The following is a 20071-nucleotide window of genomic DNA, read 5'->3' as shown; positions in this document are numbered from 1 at the left end:
CCATTCCCTAGTCCCATTTTCTGTAAACAACACTCTGTAGACCCGACCTCCCCCTATTTCCCCCATTAAATGTCGTGCCCAGGTTCACCGCATCTCATGTAAAACAACTATAGGACATCTTGCTAGTTATTCTTAGTCTATGTCAGTTAAGGACTCGTTTCCATTAATTCTGACCCTTCGTTGCACCAGAATGTGATTGTATGGCACCGTTAGGAAGTTTAGGACCTCCCAATACCTCCCCGCAGCTCTTCCTCACGGTTCAGCAACAACAACAACAACAGCAACGGCGGCGGCGTGCACAGGGAGTGCGCGTCCTCACTCCGGCTTGGTTGGTAGGGGGTGTTGGGAGGGCGTGAGGCCTTCCCAGCGAGCCGCCATCGAACATGTGCTCGACGGGGTTACCAAATAGGGGCTCCCTGTCAGCTCCTCGTCAAGGGCGGAGCCCGGTAACCCCCGCACCCAATGGAAGCGGCGGACCGGTCCCATCTGGGGCGGAGCCAACCAGCCGAGGGCGTGTCACTCCCCGCTGAGCATGCGCAGGAAGAGGGAGGTGACGTCAGATGCGCGCTGAGCTTGGAGAAAGAAAGACGCCACCTCCGAGCGCTGTGAGGCCTCCCTGCATCTCTTGGACCGTGCTTGATCCTGTCCCCGAGCCAAGGTGCACCTTGTGCTATCGAACTACCTGTCCTTCCCTGCCATCAATCCCTGTGTAAGTCAGCCTTGTTCCGTTTGTCTGTGGTCTGTCTGGGATTTGATGACTGTAATTAAGTGCCTATCTCTTCTGTGTTTTTACCTCACTACCTTGTAATCTACCCCTTTTCTCCACCACTGTAATTATATCCTCCTCCGGAGGTCTTGAGAACTGTACCCCTTGCGTCGTTTCATCTATCCCAGTCGTTGTGTCCTTTCCATCATTGATTTAGCATAGCGCGATTTGGTCAACGTTTGGGGTGGAATCGGGGTCTAGTCGGGGAATAACTGTTAGGTCGCGGTAATACACCACCGCTCGGTCAAAATAACATCTAAACCGCGTCCGTAACAATATATAATACTCAAGAGTTATTTCTCATTCACAATGTCAGAAGTTTCAACAGTCATTGTCTATGTCTTCTTCAGACTCAACAACATCATGACTGCAGTTTCTGCATGTAATGCCATTACAGACTCCACAGGCCGAGATGCACGTGACCCCATTCTTCTTGCAGCTGCATCGCCGGTTGCTGCAATCTCCATGACAATTACAGCTCGTGAACTGCAAATAGCTCCTCAGGAGCCGTGGGGTCCAGTGTTGGAACTGGCTCATACCCATGCACACCTATTGTCCATCCATAGTCACTGGGGTTCAGACATGCTCTGTAGAAGGATCCAGTCCCGGGTCTGCAGGTAGGCACGGAGTGAATGTTGTGCAGCTGCACCCTCTGTTGGAGGTAGAGTCTCTGGTTTGATCACTCCTGCCGCTGCCTTCCTTGAGAACATGTTGTACCGAATTTCACCCAATGTAGTATCTCGTCCATGGTAAGTGTTGTCCAGAATCTTTGCTCTTGGGGTCCAGTTGGACATATCCGGTCGAATCTGGAGATTACAGCAGGAATTATTGGTACGCCGGATGTGGTCGTGATCTTTTGGTGATCTGCTGTAGCCATCAAAGACCACAATGATCTTCTGGGAGCAGCGGCCCAGATACTGCACGTAGCTCAGGTAACTGTTGGCGATCTCCTGCCAGGTCTGACGTTGTTCCCACTTCACCATGTAGACAAGCCATCCGCCATCAATTACGAGGGTGCAGCAGGGTTGGTTAGTCAAGTCAAGTGGATCAGTTAACGCCTTCAGGCTTGTATTTGAAAAGTCTGCCTTGTTTGCCTTGTTCATCTTCTGATCTTTGTTGCTGAACAGGGACAATGGGAAGGGAGTCAGCTCATACTGTAAGCTTGTCTCAACTGTCATATCCCGCTGGGCGAAAATGATCAGTCGGTTGAACAACTTTAGTGAGTAAAGGTGAATCTTTTTCTCGTTGACTAAGGGAAATTTTCTTAGTGATGACAGGGCTTTTATCTTTGACTTGACATCCATGGTCGACGTCACTGACTGTCCATCCAGCTTGATCTGCATCTCCATCCCAACTTCAGCTGCTCTCTCAGCATTGACTGCGTCATCTCCAGTGCTTGTGAATCCTGTTGAGAAAGATACGAGCAACTCCTTGTCTCTATCGTTGTCGAATGGCTTAATCTCCTCAAACCATTTTAGGACAAGTTCAACTGCCTCTGCATCTCGCTTCATCTGTGTCTTGGCAAGGTCTCTGTGGACTGGAACATGTTTACTGACGTCCTCCTCCATCCGCCGGTTGACATCAGACAGGTGACTGAGGGTGAGCACCCAGCATTTGTGGCCAGAAAAACTGTTTCTCATTCTTCCTCTGCTCAGTCCACCTTGTGACTTGGCTGCCTTCATTAATGTCTGCTCAATGCAAATGTCACACCATGTGCCGGACCACTCATGACTTGAGTAACGGACAACGTGGTTCCCGTGGGCAGTGAGACGTTCTAAGGTGTCTTTGTAAGCAGGCAAAGTTTCTAGTTCCTTCATGAGTTGACAGTACAGCCGTGCGCCCTTGGCATACTGATGATGGCCTGCAGCGGCAAAGATGCGAAGCATCTTGGTAACAATGCAGGACAGATGCCCATTGTGGTCTGCAAGTCGCTCGGTTCTGATAAAGACCTTGATCACATCTACCATGTGGTGGTACTCCACCCAGAGTGCAGGTGTTCTTCCTCCTTTTGCGAGTCGTTTGAAGGTTTCTTCAAACCTTTGCTCAAACACTGGCACTACTGGGTCTGAGTGTCTGGCTCCCATCTTCCACAAAGACACTTAAATTTATTTTAGTACTTATTTAGTATTTTAGTACAAAGACACACTTATTTTTCCACAAAGGAGTGTCTGTGGTGAAATATAAATGTTAACAATCAACTCAGAATCATGAAAAACCCTTATTTGACCCCTCATAAGTTACTTAAGGGCCGATTAAAAAAAATAAAAATTCTCGAAAATAATTTTTCGGTACCCGAATTCAACAGCTTTTTTTCTGGGTTTCCCACGGGAGTTGACCTTCAACATTTTAACACATGTTATTACACACCTTTACAAACATATTGGTGAAGAAATTTTTTGGTAACAATTTAGTTAACAGATTTTCATATGTTTCCCTTACTACTGGATTCATCTCTGATCTAACACGCTGACACACACACAAAGGTGGATACGTTGAGACCTGGGAGGGCTCCATTCCACCTTCTGAAACCCACAAACGTGTCTTTTTCCGGTCTTGCTGGCGACGGTTCGTTTCGTTTTTTCGCAGGTCTCCACGCTCTCCATCGAAATCGAAGTTAAGTCATTGTTCCAATTTGTATTTTCGTTATAACTGTATTTCTTTTATGGTGTATGTACGTTTATTGTCCCGTCAAAGATTTTCGGTGCAAATCTTTCATACCTGTATTGAAAATCGCGTTAATTCGTGTCGTCTCGAGGTCTTGTACAGTGTACACTGTACAACCTTGAGGCTTTGTTTTTCTCTCAGCGCCTGTCGTTTGTGATCCAATAACTTTCGTTCTCTGTTTTCGCAGTCTTTCCACCCCAAAGCCTACTTCCTTATGTAAATCTCAACTCAAAAAAAAAAAAAAAAAAAAAAAAAAAAAAAAAAGGACTACCTTCTCTGTGCTCATTCGTTTATTCATTCTTATTCGTTCGTTCGTTCTTCGACCACGTGTTTCTCCCCCATTTCCCCAGATAGATTGTCAAATTTCAATTCGTTATTTTATCGTCCATGTGATATTGTTTGATTATAGTTAGTTTTGGTTTGAATTTCCTGTAACTCGTAATTAATTAATCGTTTTCTGCCCTTGTGTGTGGCCTTGTAGTTGTACCCCCGTCGGTGTTTTGTTAACTTAAGTGTGTTTTGCTTGGCTCTTGGTTTTTTCCCTTCTACCCCGAACATAATACTGTCTAACGTTCTAATTCCCCACCCCCCCCCCCCCCCCAAAAAAAAACAAAAAAAAACAAAAACATTTATTTTATTTTCTCCACGTGTACTGTTGTCTCATCCTGTATTTTCTGTCCAGGTGTGCTGTTCGCCCCACCCCCATTATCTCCTTGCCATCCACCGTTTGCCCTGTTCACGTGACTCGTGGTGGTCCCTCTCGGCTCTCCCCCCGTTGGTATTTTTGTGCATATAAGATTGTTCATAGTTCTGTTTAAATATTTTTAAATATGTTTAACCTTTCCCCTTCTGTTTTTTATTCAGTGGTATATTACAACACGCTGTTTTTCTTCCTATTTAAAAGGCTTTTCTCAATTTCCTCTCCAACTCATTCCACTTCAAAAAAAAGAAATTCAATATCTTATACATCTCCCTCACTACATGGTCTAAATTCACATTCATTCCATCCCTCCTCCATCATCCTGAACCGGATTGCTAACTTGAAAATCACAACAAACCCAATTTGTTATCAATGTTCGTCTTTCATTAATCATCCACTTTCTAAACTCCCCTCTTGCCCCTCCCATCCAAATCCCCCCCCTTGCACCTACACTCCGAAACTTCCCCCTTGCCCCTCCACTCTTAAACTCCCCCCTTGCCCCTCCACTCCTGAACTCCCCCCTTGCCCTTCCCCTCCTAAACTTCCCCTTTGCCCCTCCCCTCCCAATCCCCCCCCTTGCCCCTCCACTCCTGATCTCCCCCCTTTCCCCTTCCCTCCAAAACTCCCCCCTTGCCCCTCCCCTCCTAAACTCCCCCCTCACTCCTCCCCTTCAAAACTCCCCCCCAATCCCTCCCATTCAATTCTCCCCCCATACCATTCCTCTCCAATTCTCTCTCCTCCACCCTCTTCCTCCAAGCTGCCTCCTCCCCACTTCGTCTCCCTTCTATCTCATACCTCCACCCCCCCAAACCTTCTACTTTCCTCTGCCCCCCCTCAAACAACCCCTCACTGTGCCGCATCCCTTCACCAGCAAACCTTTCATCCTCCTCATCCTTCCCTTTCTTGGAACTCTTCTGCAACATCTGAAACACTATCAACTCCTCTCCCTACCTCCCCCTCTCATCCTTCATCTTACCCTACTCCTCCCCTCCCCTGTCCTGTACCCGATGCTCCCCCTCTCTCTTCATTAACGGTATGGACCTCAAACATCCGGGGCCTTCGCTCAAACCTGACTGATCTCTCCATACAGGTTGCTTCTGACAATCCAGACTTGATCTGCTTAACAGAGACTTTCCTCCTTCAAGATGTCTCTGATTCCTTAATATCTCTTCCTGGTTACTCCCTCCTCCGGTATGATAGACCTGAGCCTCGGCCTGGTGGTGGGGTGGCTATCTTTGTCAAAAACTCTCTTCCTCACTCTCCTTGCACTGCTCTCTTTCCTCCTCACCCGCAGGAGTACCTCTGGTTACGGCTTCCTCTCCGCTCCCACCTTTTGTTCATATGTGTTCTGTACCGTCCCCCAAACAGTGATGACTCCATCTACATTTCCATGTCTGACAACATGGACCAACTTCTATCCACTCATCCCAACTCTCTCTTCCTCATATGTGGTGACTTCAACTGTCATCATGCCACCTGGTTGGGTGTGGGTTCCTCTCTCACTAGTCATGGCACCTCAGCAAAGGACTTCTGTGACTCACTGGGATTGACACAATCTGTCAATTTCCCGACCCGGATCTCAGCCAATGGAGTATCTTCTCTTCTAGACTTGGTTATGACAAACTTCCCTGCTAATGTCTGCTGCTCTTCTTCTGCTCCAATCGGTTCTTCTGATCATGTGCTTGTCAAAGTGGACATCTCTCTGGCCATTCTCAGAGAGCCTCCTCAGCGTCGACGAGTCTGGCATTTCACTCAGGCTGACTGGGACGGTCTTCAAGCAGCCATCAATCGTCTAGATTGGTCTCCCATCTCCACTGCCTCTGACATCAATTCTTCCTGGGAATTCTTCCAAAGCAAACTGATCTCTCTCATGCACAGATTTATCCCATCTCGCCTTCAATTGTCTTACCCTTCCTCCCGTCCATGGTACACTGAATCTTGTGGTGAGGCAGTTGCCCTGAAACAACTTGCCTTTGCCTCTTGGAAGGCTAATCCAACTGAAGGAAATCTCAGTTCCTTCCACCAAGCTCGGAACAAGTGTGTGTCTACCCTCAGGAGTGCCAGGAAGCACTATCTCTCCTCACTCAAGAATGAACTCTCAAACCTGTCTCCTTCCTCCAAATCCTGGTGGCGTCTGGTCAAATCCGTTTCTGGTGTTTGTTCCCCCTCCATCCCCTCCCTTACCTCAAATGGCCACACAGTTGACATCGCACGTGACAAAGCCGAATGCCTCAACTCTGTGTTCGCCTCGAAATCCTTAGTCCCAAACCCATCTCTCTCTGTTCCCACCTTTCCCAGTCGAACCCAAATGCTCCTGGACTCTGTGTCCTTCTCTCCTGACAAGGTGGAGGAGTTTTTGTCAAACCTCGACTCTGATTCTGCAACTGGACCAGACGGCATCAGCCCACGGGTCCTAAAATCCTGCTCTGCCGCTCTATCTCACCCTCTCTCTGTTCTTTTCACCCTATCTTTTGCTCAAGGTCATCTGCCAGCATCCTGGAAATCAGCTAACATTACCGCTTTACACAAAAAAGGTGCAAAAACAGATCCTTGCAACTACAGACCAATCAGCCTGCTCCCAATTATCAGCAAAGTCATGGAATCCATCATTGCTTCGGATATGAAATCTTTCCTCTTCTCCAATGGCTTGATCTCTGATCATCAATTTGGTTTCAGACCAGGTCACTCTACTCTGGACATGCTGCTTCTGCTGTCTCAACAATGGATGGAGGTCCTGAATGCCAAACAGGAAATCAGAGCTGTCTCCCTTGACATATCAAGGGCCTTTGATACGGTCTGGCACCCAGCTCTGCTCACCAAACTCTCCTCCTATGGTATCCATGGAAATCTCCATGCATGGCTTGCGGACTTCCTCTCTGGTCGTAGTCAACGTGTGGCCCTGAATGGATTTCTCTCATCTCCCCTTCCTGTTCAGGCTGGAGTTCCCCAAGGAAGTGTGCTGGGCCCTGTGCTTTTTCTGGTCTTTATCAATGATCTCTCTGACTCTCTGGAAAATCCTCTCTATCTCTTTGCTGATGACTCCACTCTCTGCCGCTCCATTCCTCTTCCCTCAGATCGGCAGTCTGCTGCCTCCTCACTCTCTGAAGACCTGGACAAAATCACAGACTGGTCAAACAAGTGGAACATGTCTTTCAATCCTGACAAATCTCACACTCTTACTATGTCTCTCCGAAAAGATCGACTGGACAACCCTCCCATCTACTTTCTCAACAATCCTCTCCAAGAAGTTCTGTCGCTCAAGATTTTGGGTCTCACTATCTGCCATGATCTTTCTTGGGAAAACCACATTTCCAAGCTGGCCTCCAAAGCCAGTCGCCGACTGGGCATCCTCCGTCGTGCGAAGTCCTTCCTCGGCACACCTGAGCTCCTCACCACATACAAGGCTTTCATCCGCAGCTCAATGGAATACTGTTCTCCCCTATGGGCCGGTGCTCCTGCCTCACACCTAGCTCGGCTTCACGCTGTTGAAACCAAAGCTTTCAGAATTATTGGAATCTCCCGCGATGAAGCTATCTCTGAGGGCCTTTCACTCACTCACCGCAGGCAGGTAGGTGGTCTTTCTGTCTTCTACCGACTCCTCTCCGGCCTTGCACCCCCAGCTCTCTCTGTGCTCTGTCCCCCAAATATTCCTACAGGTCGCACAAGATCTGCCAGCAACCCTCTGATGGTTAAACTGCCGAAATCTCGGCTCACTGCTCACCTTCACTCTTTCATTCCTCTTTTCTCCCGCCTCTGGAACAAACTCCCTCACTCCCTTCAATCCCACTCCTCCCTCCAGGTCTTTAAAACAGCTGTTCACCACCATCTCTTATCTTCCCCCATCCAAAACCTTGATCTTTTCTACCCCCGCTAATTCACCCCAGATCCACCTTGTTTGAAATTCCAACTTCTTTCCTGGAAGTCCTGGCAGTGTCCATATGTTTTATACCTCTCCCACCGCCCCCTTCCCATGCCCCCCCCCCCCCAAAGCCCTCGCCCTCTCTCAGATCTCTCGATGTCTCCATGTCTCTCGGTCCCTGCTCTCAAATGTTGTGTTTGTGTCCTTCCCCCCTCTCTCCCCATCTTGTCTACCGCTCCCGATGTTATATGTTTTATGTGTCGGTTTGTCTTTCTGTGTGATTAATGTTCGCTCTTTCACGAGCCTCGATCTTGTATACAAAACAAAACAAAAAAAAAAAAAAAAAGGAGATAACCACACACACACACACACACACACACACACACACACACACACACACACACACACACACACACACACACACACACACACACACACACACACACACACACACACACACACACACACACACACTCTCTCTCTCTCTTACGCGGCAACATTTTATTGCACCTATAGCACTTGGCTAGGGCATCCAGACACGTCTGCCCAAGAGATAAGCTCATTTCATGTGAACAGCCTTTTTCAAAAATGAAGGGCAACCAACACAAAGACCAAGCAAGAGCAGATATGCGAGTACACTTGAAATAGCATTACAACCAAGGTAGCGTGGTGAGTGGAATATACAAATTCGGGGTTTTTATGGCGTAAACTGTAGGGCAAAGCCATCGAGAACAGCGTTTGTCTGTCTGTATGTATGTATGTATGTATGTATCCCTCACAAACGTACACCAATCAGAGCCGAGGATCTGGTCACCTGACAGGGGTGATGTGATGTGATGCGATGCGATGCGATGCGATGCGATGCGATGCGATGCGATGCGATGCGATGCGATGCGATGCGATGCGATGCGATTACGTCTGGCGATGTCATTACGGCGGGCGATGTCATTACGGCGTATGACGGCTGACACCACACACCACCATTTTAATTTCTATGCTGTTCAGGCCGAAAATATAGTCGAACCTGTCATACATCACAATAGCCATGCTCTACCTTTACGTTTTTCATTCAGTGTGAAACACAAATAAACCAATTGTTAAAATGACCATCAAATATCGAAAGCATAGACGTTTAATGGTCTTCCAATGACAGTATGTATAGGCCTTAGGCTTTTTTGCCTTCGCGCCTCATCTTCAGGCCGCTTCAGACAAATTAGCTCACGTTTCTTAATATAGTGGTATCATTTTCGTAATAATAATTATAATAACGTTAATAATAGTAATATAGTAAATATAATCGTAACACTGCAATCCCTTTGCCATGACTGCAAAGCTACTAGATTGAAAAGGTGCATGGTTCACGGATGACTCGATGAGAAGTGGTGAACTAATTATCGTGGGAGTAAGGATTTAGCCTCTGTTTATTCATACAGTAACATAGTCTTCGTAATAATAAAAATAGGACCACGGGTCCTGACGCTCACCTGGATCAGGAGCATCAGTCACTCAAACCCCCCACAGACCCTCTCAGATACACATATTTTTAATGCCGTGAAAAAACGTTGGTACATCATGGGCGATGAAGGTTGTGATCACATTTCATTGAAATCGTGTGTGGTTTCGGAGAAGAGAACAATACCTATTTGGGGTGGGGGGGGTCAAACTACTCCCCCCCCCCCCCCCCCCCCCCATCCGTATATCCCCTGAATGAGTGCAGATTTTTATGCCGTTAATACACCTTCATTAGGTATCATTGTGGCCAAGTTTCATTAAAAATCGTGTGTTTGATTCAAGCGATAATGAAGTGTTTGCAGACACTCATTCACACTCACTGACTCACCGACTTACCTACGGATACTGCTCGATCGCATAAGCTCACCGGACTGAAGTCCGGTTGAGCTAATAATAATAATATAGTAAATATAATCGTAACACTGTAATCCCTTTGTCGTGACTGCAAAGTTACTGGATTTAAGCGGTGCATGGTTGGGTTCATGGTCGACTCGAAACATATAGAAAAAGGAAGAGCAATCAGAGATTGCAGACCCTTGCCAGGACATCTTTTTAGTGGTTTTTAAGGCTTTAGTGTTAAAACAAATATCGCGGTCGAACCACATCACCGATGACGTCGTCATTATTTATTTATTTTCTCCACAAATGTATCCCTCGATGACGCTCAACAAATTTCATCTTGATCAGATGAAGTTTTGTAATTGTCGAATTATCGTCATAATGGAGGCACCTATTACATAATCATCAACATATTTTATTCCCCATGGAGAGTTCTTTACAAAGAGCCATGTCTCAATTTTTTCTGTGCAGCGCTTTTGGAGATAGAGGTGCAAAAATTTTTGTTTTTTTCCACGATGGCGCCAGTACCACGTGACCTATGCTGTCATCATTATCATTAAACATAGGGGCAATACCCCTGGCGCTCACCTGGTGGAATATAAACAGTATACTGCACCAACTAAGGGTATTTAAACCAATTTCAATGGTTGCGAGAAGACAGGGCAGCATGCAGAGTCATATTAACATAATCATAAGACTTTAAACAAACAAAGAAAAACATACCTATTTTGGGGGGCAACTCCCCCATCCCCAACCCCATATACCACCAAAGACGCCAATTTTTCTAATTCCTTGAACAAACATTGGTAAATCATGGGTAATTAAGGTTGTGGTGAAGTTTCATAGAAATTGCATGTGTAGTTTCTGAAAAGAAAGCAAATCCTCCCCACCTCCACCCCCGCAGACACCTGAAGAGGCAGATATTTTTTAATGCCGTGAACACACTTTGGTACATCACGGGTGGTGAAGCTTGCGGTCAAGTTTCATCAAAATAGTGTTTGTAGTTTCAGAGGAAAAAGCAAATTCCTATTTTGGGGGGTCAAACCTGGATCCACTTTGACCCTGGGTAAATCCCCTTAGACCCCGATTTTTTAAATGCCGTGAACAAACTTTAGTCACAACACGACAAATATCATTGGTGCCAAATTTGGTTGCAATCCCTTCAGCGGTTTCGGAGAAGAGGTTTCAAGTGTTTACGGCCTGACGGACGGACCGACGACGCGCCATCCCATAAGCTCCCCTGAACTTCGATCCAGGTGAGCTAAAAATTATACAGGAGTTGCACCTATGGTGAAACTTTCCTGTCAATCGGACCAACGGTTGCAGAGAAAATCATATTTATTCTGTGCGGACAAACAGACAAACAGGCAGACAGGCAGACAGACAAACGGACTCATATGCAATACCCTCTCCTGTAGTGAGGGTAATAAACCAGTCCCGTGAAAGAGCTAACATTTATTTCACAAACAAATCAACCAGACAAACAAAATATATAAAAAGAGGGAGCGGAAGACAAGATGGGGAGAGAAGGGGAAGCACACAAACACAACATTTGAGAGCAGGGAGAAGTGTGGGGGGGAGAGGGCTTGGGGGGAGGAGGCATGGGAAGGGGGGGGGGGAGGTATAAAACACAAGGGGACCAAGGACTTCCAGGACAGAAGTTGGTATTCCAACAAAAAGAAAAGTGTAGGATTTTGGGTGAAATTAGCAGTGAAGTACTTGGAGTACTTCAAAATAATTTAATACTTACATTATTTGTTAACTGGTATCTCCATCTCCACCCAGGTCATACTATCTTCTTCAAGTAAAGTATCAAGCAAGCCCGACTGCACCGCCGTTAGACTTTCCGTCTTGTTCTAAAGACTATTGATATTCTGTTCTCACTGCTAAGCTCAATTTACATAAATTTACAAAACGATCCCAGAGCAACACATAACGAAACACCATATCAATTGTCGTGATGAGCAATCGTACAAGAGTGAAAATCTTTTCTGGTTGCTGTGGGATTGAGATTACGGATTGTGCAGAACTTTTAGACATTTCCGCAAAAGACAAAAGCTCCTTATGGTTCGGTCGAATGGTGAGGATTCCAGGTCGGGCTTGTTTGGCAAGAAGAAACACGCCTATCATTTGTTTTGGCACATCTGCATGCCAAGTGAACTGATGGTCTATATAGATTTGATGCAAACAAACAGTAAAAGCAGAAAATTAAGGTGAAAATGGAATTCCAAAGAAAAACTCACAAAATGTATTTTCCGTGTGTGCGTGCAGGGAAGGGGTGTGTTCTCCGCCCGAAGCAGTACACGCTGTCTGTCACCATGAAAGTTCGTTTTTGTTTCCCCCCATGGTGGTCAGGTGAGGAATTTAAGATTTGTTCAGGGTGCACAAACCGACTCTGCACAAAACACCATGGTATCGTATACATCCATCGACTTGGTTGCTGTTTGGCACGACATTTGGAGTCATTTCAATGGCACGACAGGTGCTCAAACTCAAGACTCAAGCTATTAAACCATCCATTGCAAGCGTTAAACCAACACCAGGCTTGTCCACCAGATAATGCTGGCAGACAGGGCACCTGACCTAACATACACCTGGGGGGAACGGCACACCTTGTGACGTCACACCCTACTGGCAAAGCACCAATCTGACATTTTACAGTCGGGTCGGGAATATAATCCAGACTGAGAGCTCAAAGGTAAGTGCGGTACATCTGCACCATCCTATCAGACATCAGACCCAAAAGGTATCATATAAATGTTTGAATGATTTAATTCTCTGGGCTTTTCAACTCACATTAATGTTAACGTAACATGATGACGACACTTCTTCGGAGCGATAGTGTCTTCTTCTTCGCAGCAGCAGACTTCTTCAGGCAATCGACTTCAGCTTGGCAATAGCACCAAATGACTCACTTCACACCTGTGACAGCAAACTATTTGTACCTGCCCACACCGAATGGCAGCAGTGTTGTCGATTGGATTCAAAAGCAGAGGCATTAACCTCTCCAACCGAAGCCCAACAATGGGTTGCTGTTTCGTATGCAGCCTATGGCTGCTGGTTGCATCACTCCTGGCAGTGCAGCAGTGCTCCTGATGCAGTGCCCCCATTATACCAGCTAGTTGGTACTTGTTTTTCTGACCTCGGAAGGATGACAGGCTGAGTCAACCTGACAGTGACTGGTGTTATTTTAAGGGCACGGCAGGGTCTCGAACTCAACCCTCAAGACCCTAAGATCTTAAGCCATCACCAGGCTTCATCAATAAAACAAAAATGGTCAATTACCACCGCCGGGGAAGCCACGATAGTCCCTGTACAATCGGATACCCGATACAGTAGATACAAACAACCACCAAAAAAACTGCAGTTGGAACAAAGGCAAAGCAGTTTTGAAATGAAATCACATTTACGATTCAGCCTTCCTGGGCCTGAGGTTATAAAGCAATGGATCCATCATCCAGTTTGAACCTTAACTGGAACAGTATTCCTCATGGATTAAAACAATTGGTGGAGTTAAAAGCTTAATCTATTGCAATTACGACTGCTTTTGACAGTTGCGGAAATAAACCTGGCTGAGGTGGTGGTTCATTGAGGAAGTGAAGCGGTATTCCAGTGACTCACCTGTGTACTTACACCAACAGCTCCCGTGACAATATTGAGCGGGAAAGGGGGAGAAGGCGGGCAGTGAGAGACAAGATGTGGAACAGGAAAGAGAGAATCGGGCAGGTGGAGGAAAGGAAGGATGTGAGTAATCGAGGAAAGATAGATTGAGGAGAAAAAAAAAAGTGGGATATGGGAAGCTGAAGGAACGCAGCTCACAACTAGCAACCCGGAAGTACATATACCACCCTTTTTCGCTTGGAGTTCCAAAAACATGTCGTTTATTCATTAAACGGTTTACTGGATTCAGTAACATTTCCATATAAATTGTTTGAGGACAGAACTCTAAGAGAGTAAAAAAGTATTTTAAAAAGGAAACGAAAATATTGGAGACAGCTGAGCTACTTTATTCTACGACACACCCTAAGGCCTAATGGTTCTGTGTATTCATCATCTAGTAAACTTTCCACAAACCACCAAACAATAATGAAACAACAAACGCAATACATTTTACGCGAAATAAATTGTAACAAATGTATTTTTTAAAAATTAAAATGATGTAGAATACTGGGCGGAAAATTGCAAGGTTGTTATTACATCTGCCATCTTGTCCAAAAGTAGACTTGTAGTCGATGTTTCAACGCGCTATGAATTAAAAACCATCAAATGAGATAGGGAAAATAAAAACAAACCTCACCTGGAGAACAGTGCATTGACGTGGTGCGAGTTAAATACGTTAATAAAAAGAGTTCCTTAATATCACCATATACGGAATATTTATACACCGCACAATTGCATCCTCTACGTTAATTTGCACAATCCTAAGAGCACAAAACATATGTTCAGTGAAGAATTCGGTATTTTATAGAAATAAATGTAAAAATGAGAAAATTTAGATGGCATTAAATAATAAAGGTGGAGTTATAAAAAAAAAACTGGATTAAAATGGAGAGTAAGAATCCTTCATTGTAATTAACTTTATAATTGTGTAATACCAGTATACCACACGGGTAAAAGGATAATTTAAAAGGAAGTAAATCCAGTGTGTTAGATTTATGTAATTACATTATCATCAAAGCGCGTTTTTAGTTTACGTCATTGACTCTGATTTCGTGACGTATGGCAGAGGTTTGTGATTAGTCTCCGTGGTTGGAAACGTTTCTTCGATTTATTGTAAGTATGTGGATTTACTCATTAGCCGCATCACTCCACTTTTTTTCCCTTTACTCGTCGTCTTTCAGAAAGGGTATCGTTTTGAGCGGTAAACGAAATATAGTACTCAGTAGGTGCACTTCCGTACCCCGAATTTTGAGGTAATAAAAAATATAAAGACGTGGTGTCTCGGTTGCTATGTGTCTGTACCCGGTGACGGGGTGGCACGACATGGTTCATCCCTTGAAGATTGGAGGGTCTGCAACCCTCCCGGGCACAACCACTTGCACGTACTTTCCCTGTATAGTCCGTGGGTAGAGTTGACAGTTGACCGCACTGTAGAGACACCCAGCATTGCACTGAAGTGAGTCGGGCTGAAGAGCGTCGTGTGGACCTGGTAGTGGTAGGTGAACTGCGTAGGATACCAGGTGAAACGGTGGTGTGTAAATGCAATTTGCAGAGGTACTGTACAAGAGAGTGTAGTCCTCACAACTGGCAGGACAGCACCTGGATTACCGGGTAAGTCCAACAAAGACAGAAAGGGTTGGCCATGGATCTCATTGCCCTTGGCCAAATGGAATACAGGAGAACAGCAACCGGAAGGCCTGGAGTTCAGGATTATCCCAACTACAACTACACCTGGGGCCCAGCTACATGCTCTATCTTGTCAGGTGCAAATATGTACGCCAGTAGATCAGAAGAAAAGTTTTTTTTGATGGTCCAACAACAAGCATTAGATAAGGTAAACGATCATTTTAGGTGATAGTGGGGCAACGTAGCATAACAATTGTGCATTTTGTGAGGAAAGCACCAAATTTGGCACACTAGTAGACTATCATATTATGAAAAGATCTGGATATTGGGCCATCTCAGATTCAGAGATTTGATTTTTGCAAGATTTCGATTCGATTGGGATCGAAGAGAACACCTTCTTCGTCTTCTGTACAGTGAAGTTGCCAGCCCTGAATTCTCTGGCTACATCTGGGTGCTTCATTGGGAGTGCAACCATGTCCCTCAGGTGAACAGGGACCCACCTGGCATAGTGTGTGTGGTCTAAGGCATGGAACCATGGGACCAGTTCCGTCAGGGCATCAAGGTACATCGTGAATGAAGCCTGCCGCAGAGAACGCACGTCGACCAGTACCAACATCTCTAGTTCCAGCACAGTTGCCCAGTACTGAAAGTTGGGAATGTCTTCTCCTCTCTGGTGACACCAGTCTCCGAACTCAGGCAGGTGTTCTGCATCATCAGCATATGTCATACAGTGGCGTTCATACGCACGGTGTTGCAGGATGTGCAGTGCCGCTGCAGTGATTTGATGAGCTCATCTTGTGCGGGTGACGTGGGCAGCTCGCAGGAAGGAGTCGGCCGTCCCTGGCGTTGCAATCTCAGCTTGCAAATCTGCAAAATCTGCAAATCTTGCAAAAATCAAATCTCTGAATCTGAGATGGCCCAATATCTCGATCTTTTCATAATATGATAGTCTACTAGTGTGCCAAATTTGGTGCTTTCCTCACAAAATGCACAATTGTTATGCTATATTTAGCTTAGCTGCCGGACTATGATGCTGTTAAATCTTAAGGACTGCGTTGGATCCAGAGTTGATGTGGATGATAAATAGGAACAAGCTTGAGGCCCACATGGATGTGGAGAAATGGAGGATGCAGGAAAGGAACAGCTGTCCCTCCTGTCTGAATGTGCGGTTGCTGGATGCAGAAGAAGGATATCCATAAGCAAACTTGACCGCCCCGTATCAAAAAGGTGACGCTGTATTGACTTTGCTATTGGCAGATGGAAACACCTCAGAAGGTGACTGGATGCATCTTTGAAGCGAGAAGCTGAGTGCAACACTGACCAGGGAAAGTTTGGGATTAAATTAAAGATGACAGCAAAGAAAGGCTATCATAGATCCCTCGCTATAAGTTGCATTTTAGAAGCAAACTAGAACTGGCTAGAACTAAACTCCCACATCAGTATCTTTTAGAATTGCAAATCAATATCAAAAATAATAAATTTCACACTAAATTATTATGATATATATCGTTTTGGGCCACATCTCTCAATGGTGAAGAATCACTTGGGGGATAATTTTTTCTATCATATCCAGATTTGGATCTTCACCAAAGTCGAATCGATTTGTCCTTGTTACACACACAACTTGTCCACCAAGTTACGTCCGAACCCATCGATAGCTTTTGGAGATATCTTGCTATATATCATTTTTGGCCCAATCACTCATTGGTGAAGAATCACTTAAAAAACCACATGGTATTCATAGAATACTTACCCCGTGCAGTCAACTTGGTGCAAGCCAACTTTTCTGTTTTCAAGGTTTTTTTTCTTTCATCCAATATGGCTGCCAGCCCACGTGACCGACGACATTATAAATTTACATTCTCCAATATAATTGTTGTGTAGATCACACTCAATACATTTCAAACTGATTAAACTAAGCATTGTACTTGTCAAATTATGACGTCATCATTAAGGCACCAATGATGTCATCGTTAACAACACTTGCGGAGTTCTTTACAATGAGCCACAATTCAATTTTTTCCATGAAGCGGTTTCGGAGATATAGAGGTGCAAAGTTTTTCCAAGATGGCGCCCCACCACATGACTTGTGACATCATAATTATCATTAAAAATTATATAGGAGGAGGCACTCCTATGGTGAAAATTCCATGTCCATGGACCAACAGTTGCAGAGAGAAAAAAAAATTCATACTGATCGGATCAAGCGTTGTACCTGTCGAATTATGACATCATAATTTGACATTCAAACTTTCATGGTGTACATGAATGCACCGATGACATAATCATTAACATATCTTATTCCCCTTGGGGAGTTCTCAACAGTGAACCATGTTTAAATTTTTTCCATAGAGTGGTTTCAGAGATTATAGAGGTGCAATCGCTGATCTAAAGTTGCACAAATTGAATGTCACAATAATGTTTATATGCAAATGCTGTATCATGATTCTCATATTACCAGCCATCATTAATATTTATTTTTGTGATACGTCGATAATTTATCATATCTTCACACCCCTTTTTATTTCCCATCAAATCAGCCTATGATAATATATTGGCAATATATGACAACCTTTCGAGGCAATTTTTCACCGCACAGCGGGGGTTGGCCTTTTTGGGCACCGTGGTCCCCTTTTTGAAGCAATGTTTTACGGCCGGATGTCCTTCCTGCCACCAACCCTGTTAGTCGCCTCTTGCGACACACAGGGAATTACCAGTGAGCTGGTACTCAATTTGCCGACCTCGGAAGGATGGCAGGCTGAGTCAACCCCCCTGGCGTTAATTCAGCGATCGACCGGGATTTGAACCCAGGATCCTAGGATCCCAAGCCGGCACCGTAACCGCTAAGTCAACACATATTGACAATATATGATGGATATTTTATCTCTGTCATGTTCACACATGACAAGGTGGACAAAGTTCAACAACAACAACAACCAACAACAGTCTTTTTTCTGAGAGCAGTCCTGAGGTTTAGAGAACAACACAGTGCATTTTTGTTCATAACTGAAATAATTCAATTTGCACAAAAATCAGAGTTAGCACTTATATTTAGGGCAAACTAGTGGTGGTAGCATTGCATTCTCTTGGAGACAGCCATGTTGGAATGTGACTCAGATAATCGCAAAAAATAACAAAGTAAACTGGGCTAATCCTTCTGATCAAAGTCATTTTCTATTCCGACCTTGACACAGAAAAGCCTGGACACACCAACCATCGTCTTAGATCAGAATGTTCATTACCTCTGATAAAATAACAAAGGGAAATTGTCCCTTTGACATGCCGTTCTCTTGCAAAATAACTCCCATGTCCAAAGTATTAAAACAACCTTGCACGGCAATATCCCAGAATTACTTGCGGCAAACGTCTTGTGCGCTGCAATTATACAATAAAAGGAGATGAAGAGAAGGAGGAGGCATTAAACAATTCTCATTATTTTGTACGTATGCAAGTTGCCATTTGGTGAGGATGCTTGAAAACTGTTAAAAAATTAAATGCTAAAATTTTATTACAAGCGATGTTAAAATGAATTACTTATTGATTTTATGTTATTTTTTACTTGTGTTAAAATTGTATTACTCGGGACGTAGCGTTTGTACTCTTATTCAGCTTATCAGCACAATCGAATTAAGCTGTGTTGTTTGACGAAGCCAAACTAGATTGGTGCATCATTTTGTGGGCCTTCGGTTCTCTCGGAAAATTAAGGCTAAACGGCGATTATATGGTGTTTTCCGGTGTTTTTAGTTTCACAAGAGCACAGTACTAACAGCTGAGCCCCCTTTTGGAAAGATGTTCTCCAAGAAGTCGAAACTTATTTGTGTGAAATCGGGTACATTTATTTGTGGCATCATATCGAGCGATTAGTTTGAGAATAAAACACAAGACTTTTTGGTGTTGAAGAAACAACAAAGTGACCTTTTCAAATGAACCTTGTGTTTGTGCTTCAGAGTTGTCCTGCGTGATGTGCCTTTCAGCCCAGCAAGCGAAAAGCCACGTTCATTCCCTTACCATATCAAAGCGCACCCTTCGGCACACCCGCCCGTGTCTAGTGGAGTGCAAACATGCGGCAACTGAAGGGTCGTCCACGCAAGGAGAGAGCTCGCGACAAGAAGGAGCGAAAGTTGGCCATGGAGCAGGCGCGAAGTTCGGTCGTGCCTGTGGTGCTGCCTTCCCTGTTGATCGTCACCTTGTTGATCGTTCTGTTTTTCTACATTGCCACACGCCCCAAGGTTCAGGAATAAAACTGGAAGGTCACTTGAATGACGAGAGGAAAAACATTCAAACGTTCATGGTGGGGTTTTGGTTAAAAAATGGTTGTCGTTTGGGACTGTGGAAAGCTGACTCTAATCTGATTAGGTGTTCTTGTCATGAGCTCACTCTTTTGCTCAAGACATGGAACAAAATGCAATGTTACACTGTCAATCTCAAAAGAAAAGATGCTGTCTACATTTCAACAGTGTCCAATCACCAGCAAGTTTCCAAAATTCAAATGATTGCGTAAAAAAGGTGCAAGGTAAACATTCTAAAAGTCCAGGTGTTTTGGCTGGCTTATTGTGCACCTTTTTAAACTAAGAGTTTATGTAACTTCTTTTTGGAAAAATGTTGCCATATATATATATATATATATACACATTATATCAATTGCAAATGCAAATACAAATCTACCTCAGCTGTTGCTTTGCTCTCCTTTGTGTATTGAGCTTTGGGGTCTCAATTTTAAGTGGCTTAGATGCACCGTTTGGTGTTGAACGTGCTGAATTTTTGATGCACGGTTGAACCTGATTCTTCGCTGTAAATTTGGGTTTGAAGGATATATTGGAAAATTAGATTTATTTATGGTTGGAGGTAATTCTATTTTGAACTACACCACTGAAGGTAGACTGAGGTTATGTTTTCACCCTTGTCTGGTTGTTACTTGTGAAAATGAAGATATTGGTTGGTTTGT

The 20071-nt window shown here is 44.6% G+C and overlaps 1 protein-coding gene and 1 long non-coding RNA gene across 6 annotated transcripts in view; one reads left to right on the top strand and one right to left on the bottom strand.

The window, feature by feature from the left end:
- The window catches only part of LOC137435318 (rho guanine nucleotide exchange factor 7), a 118089-nt gene extending 104381 nt beyond the window's left edge, over positions 1-13708 (bottom strand). Inside the window, exon 1 of one of the 5 annotated variants that reach the window (XR_013624534.1) lies at positions 13462-13677. The gene's annotated coding sequence lies outside the window, so the exon portion shown is untranslated. Of the gene's footprint in view, positions 1-12083; positions 12165-12636; positions 12729-13461 lie in introns of those variants that run through there. The other 4 variants (XM_068129000.2, XM_068129005.2, XM_068129001.2 and 1 more) reach the window with 4 other exon arrangements.
- An 824-nt stretch (positions 13709-14532) lies between these two features.
- LOC144893623 (uncharacterized) lies at positions 14533-19801 on the top strand. Its single transcript, XR_013624535.1, has 2 exons — positions 14533-14613; positions 19101-19801. It is a non-coding gene; the product is annotated as an uncharacterized LOC144893623 (long non-coding RNA).
- The last annotated feature ends 270 nt before the right edge of the window (positions 19802-20071 follow it).

Source organism: Myxine glutinosa, chromosome 9 (assembly GCF_964187855.1).
Source record: "Myxine glutinosa chromosome 9, kmMyxGlut1.1, whole genome shotgun sequence".
Lineage (NCBI taxonomy): Eukaryota > Metazoa > Chordata > Myxini > Myxiniformes > Myxinidae > Myxine > Myxine glutinosa.
Note: the sequence above shows the minus strand (reverse complement) of the source record. Positions and strands in the feature narration are given on the sequence as shown.